Here is a 5,393-nt window from a genome sequence, read left to right on the forward strand (position 1 = left end):
ATGTAGGGGTGGATGGTGACCTTCTGAATGTTAACGCTTCCTTTGTTGTCAAACGCTGCTTGCTATCAACTAGGGATGCACAATATTAACAAATGGTGTGATATGCGATAGCATTGCTTCATATCCTGATATCGATGTGAAATACAATAAAAGTAGAATGAAGTGCTCCCTCTGTAGCTGCATTTGGGTAATGCAGTTTGAGTTTGCCAATTCAAATAGTTATTCAAAGAGTTATCATGTCTTTCGATGTTTCTCATAAAAAAAAAAATCTCACAATAAAACAAAAAAATCATATTTAATATATACCATATTTAAAATGTGCTGATTAAAAGGTAGATACGCTAATACTAAGGCTGGACCTACTCCTTTACTGTCACTGATCTAGAGTTGTATGTCTCCAAATGTGGATGGTGTTTAAACATTTTGTTTGATCCGACCAAAAGAGATGGTCTTGGTCTGGATCTACTGAACCATTTGGTTTGTCTGCAACGTGAAAGCACTTTTCTAGAAGGTTCAGACTTTCAGATCAATTACAGAAAGTTTAGGCAGCCTATAATCAAACGAGAGGGATTTGGTGTTGTGCCAAAATCCAATTCCCCTTGACATGCAGGTACTCCAAGCAGCAGTATGGATACAACTCTAACAGTAGATTAACTGTTTTTTATAAATAAAAATAAATTTAATCTGATGATAATCTTTTACACTCATTTTGCTGCGATGTATGCATGTACGCAAAGGGGAGTCAAATTCTGACAGAGAGCAAGAATTCAGCAAAACACTTCACCAAACTTATAACTAACATTTTGTAAAGCAATAAATATGAAGTATAGAGAGACTTGATCCACATAACCCGATGGTGACATGATGTAGTAACTGCAGTGTGAAACCAAAACTAAACAGATCAAATGTACACAATCTAATAAGACATGAAATTCAGGTAACCTTGTTTGGTATAAAGCTGCTTGCCAGGCTAAATATAACTATAATAAAAAAAACAGCTAGATTAAGCTTAGTTTATGGATACAAGCTTATGGATACTTAGCTTATGGATGCATATTTATATTATATTTCTATGTCACATCAGTCACTTTCATAATCAATGTCATTGCACATTGCACTTTGCTTTGTTAATTATTTAATTATTTAATGGCCATTAGCAACATCTACTGCACTGTTCTGTTTACAGATAGATCTTCACCTTGTATGGTAAGTTTTTTATAGCCTTATATATTTTCTATTCTTCTTTGTTTTAATTTATGTTTGAATATGTTTCTTATTGTATTTTGTTGTTCCTGCTGGATGCCTAAATTTCCTTAGGGATAAATAAAGTGTCTGTCTGCCTGTCTAGCTAGCTAGCTAGACAGACAGACAGACCATTAATGCACCAAAATAAAACACAAAAGCTAGCGAGCTTTTGTGTTTTATTTTGGTGCATTAATGGTTTTGCCTCCCTTGACCATAAATGCAACAGTAGCTATAGTTTGCATGTTTGATACTTCAAAATAAATACTGGATACTGCTCAGTCCTAAACTTAAAATGAACATCAATAAAGACTAATAACTCACAACCAAGACATGAAACTAGAGGGTTAAGGTACCGTGGCATACAAGAGTTAACATGGCTGATAAATTCATGTCTCTCCCTCCGTCTCTCTGATTCTGAGCAATTTGTTTCAGAAACGAGATGCAATTGGAGTATTGATCAGCTTGACTTGCTCACCCTGGTATTAAAGTGGGCCAAGCCAGAGAGATTACAGAACACTCTGCACTGATGGAAAAATGGGACAAGGCCCCTCGAACCAGAGACCAGGAGCAGCCCAAGGGTGACCAAATACTATTAAAAATAAAACATAGAAAAATATTTAACATTACATTTCAGTAAAAAAAAAAAAAGATAATAATAAATAAATGCATTACAACAGTTGTGAAAAAGTTACTATCACTCTTAGTCATAAACTATAGTTTATTTTTAATGGAAAATCTAAAAATAAATGTTGCAAGTCCAATACTAGTCTTAATTTCTGTCTGGAAATCGTATATAATCTTATATAAAGGCCCTGGAATTAAACACAGTCCACAAACATCATGGAACCACCACCATACTTCACCATGCTTACTTCTATGCACTGAAGAAAACAGCAGAGGCCTTCTTCAGAGCTTGATAACCAGGATGAAACCAACTCTTTTCAACTTCCTCCAACTGTTGTTTTTGGAGGAGACTTTGCTCTCAGACAAAATACTCCAGTGTAATGAAAGTTTCACTGTCTAAAACTTCTTGTCCTAACAGTGGAGATCTATCTGAAGGGTACGTTCAGGTCTGAAGCAATGTTTCATAACCATTGCCTGATTTATGAAGGCCAGCAACCTTTTCTCCGGGCTGATTTGTATTTTCTCTGATCTTTTCAAGCTGATAGATGACTGCAGTCACATGTCACCTCGCCCCAGTGAAACAGAACATCATGGATAAGCACTTAACGGTTTCTGAAGATTCATTTTACAGGTGGAAATAAATGTGACATTTATTAAATCTGACCTCATGAAAAGGTTAAATTACTCTAAAATCTCTACAAAACATATCCGATTATACTGTAGATTAGAGATAATCAATTCAATCTAATACTTAGTTAGAATATGAACCAGCTGATTGATCTGATTTCTGCTTGTGTCTGTATGGAATTCTAGCAGTATGTTAGCATCGAGCTAATGCTGGTAAACTTGGACATTTATTAGCTGTTCTAGATTAAACTTGTTTTAGTGGTTGTAATCAACATTCCAGTCTGAACCTAGGGAAGAAATTATTAAAGCATAATTTACATTACATATTTGTACAATTTTTAAAGTGAATAAATCAATACTGAGCACAGGAACAAAAAACATTGTTTCACTGAAAATCTAAAAACCTTTAACTTTAACCTTAAATAAAACCTTAGTTAAACTTAACAATCCCATTGTTATCTCTCAAACTATGAAAAATGCATTTATATAAGCTGTTTCTGAAACAGAAGGTACAGTAGCTGCCTCGTTTTGGCCTAGCTGCCTATGCTATGTAAATTGGAGGAATTACTAATTAAAATCATAAGACATAAAATGCCAAAATACAACTACTACACTTATTATTATGACATTTCTGACCACTTCAAAATTATTAATTTCTCTAATTTTAATATTTATAGTTTTATATGGTCACATGTTTGAGTAGAGTGAACATTGTTGTTTATCATATATTCTAGAAACTACTGACAACATTTTTTGCTAAATTCCAAATTAGAAATTAGTCAGTTAGAGCATTTATTTGCAGAAACTGAGAAATGGTCAAAATAAGGAAAAAGATGTAGTGCTTTCAGACCTTAAATAATGCATCATAATGGTTCATATTCATTTAAAAACAGCAATACTAACTCTAGTAACGAGTTAGGAAACGAATATTCGGTGGAATCTTTAATCATAGCAATCATGCATCTTGGCATGCTCTGTCCCAGTCTTTCACAATGCTTTCAAAAGCAGTGTGAAAGACTGGTGCAGAGCATGCCAAGATGCATGGAAGCTGTGGTTAGAAATGAAATATTGATTTATAACTTTTCCTAAGTATTACATATATTAGTATTGTTGTTTATAAATGAATATAAACTAAATGAACTCTCCTTATTATTTAAAGTCAGAAAGCTCTGCATCTTTTTTGTTATTTTGACCATTTCTCATTTTCTGCAAATAAATGCTCTAAATTACAGCATGCAGACGGCAGTCAGTTGTACACAGTAGTTCAATGACATCATTAGGCTTTCTTTGAAGGCCTTGAGGGTTCCCCTCTGCCCTAATCCAGCCAGCTCAGTCTGCAGCCTATCTGTTCCAAGACTACTAAGTATTACATCATAGACCTCCAGAGGAGGAACCGTATGACAATTCTGATAATCACCAATCTATGAAACAAATACGGGACCTCCGTGAGGCAGCTGTGAGCAAATTATAAATCCCTTTTCTGTTATCAAAATAAAAACTAAGAACCTCTCTCTCTCTCTCTTACTCTCTCTCTCTCTCTCTCTCTCTCACACACACACACACTTATTGTAGTGTCTCGGTGTAGGCAGATATCTCTCAGTGCTCCTTATAGCATCCCACACCTCCCCGGAGACAGGGAGAAAATAAAACGGGGCATACATTTCAAACCGCCTTTGTGGAGTTAAAGCGTCTGAATTTCACGGCGTGTCACGATATCTGCTACAGCACAGATCACTCTCAAAGAGGCACCTCTGCTCCCTCCTCGCTCCTCCTTCGCTCTCTCTCTCTCTCCCTCTTTTCTCTCCTTTTCTATTTCTTTATTTCTCTCTATCTATCTTTCTCTCTCTTTCTCTCCTAAAGTGCTATTTTCTTTCGCTCATCTCCATCAGGAGACACTGCCGGAGGGACTCGAGGCAACAGCGAGCGCCGCAGTCGTTTAGAATAGCAGCCACTTTTAGCAGCTGGGATTATCGGAATGTGCTCTTTCCCGATAAGTGGATTAATATAATATTTCTCCATTCTGACTGCGCGGGGATGAGACACATCACGGAAACCACGACTTATGAAGTTAGGCGCGTGGCGTCTGGATTAGGGATGAGTGAGAGTGCTACTGTATTTCAGTCTGGGGAGGGAGAGCAGGCTGTGCACTCTGCAGTCCTTTAATTAGCCCTGAGAGAGTAAGAACACCCGCGCCCCCTTCTTCCTCTCCTCCTCATCCTCCTCCTCCTCTTTTCAGCACGTAACCACTGCGCTCTCACTCGATACGCTCCGTACAGAACACGTGGTCAGAACTGCTGATTGGTAGGGGTCATCAATTAGAGCGCTAGCAGTGATTTATGAACTAGCCAAGGAAGGAAAAAAGAACTCCCGTCCAGTTACCACGCCTACAGCCATACCTACTGTAGATTTACTGTACATGCAGTGTTTTATATATATGTGTCCAAAAGTATGTGGACACCACTTCTATTCCTTGCTGACATAAGCATTCAAATCTCTGCAGAAAAGCATGGCCAGTAAAGAGAAAGAATGATCACAGGCCCCTTTTTGAGTTAACTTATTCTTAGTTATTTATATATATATATACACTGTGTGCAAAAGAGTTTGGACACACAAATCAAATTTGAATCTATGAAGAAAATCATGCCTAATAAAGAAAAAGTCTGATTACAGAATTTGGTTTTGATTTTGAGTTAACTCAACTTACTCTTAGTTGAGTTCTTATGTACTAAATGTCCAAAAGTATTTACAAACGCATTTTAATACTTAATACAGTTGTTGACACAAGCATCTCAAATCAAAATTGTATCTCTATGGAAAAATTATGGCTAATAAAGGAACAGTCTCATTACTGACCATGTCTGAGTTAACTGTTAAATTATATACAGTATGTCCAAAAG

Source organism: Astyanax mexicanus, chromosome 9 (assembly GCF_023375975.1).
Source record: "Astyanax mexicanus isolate ESR-SI-001 chromosome 9, AstMex3_surface, whole genome shotgun sequence".
Classification (NCBI taxonomy): domain Eukaryota; kingdom Metazoa; phylum Chordata; class Actinopteri; order Characiformes; family Acestrorhamphidae; genus Astyanax; species Astyanax mexicanus.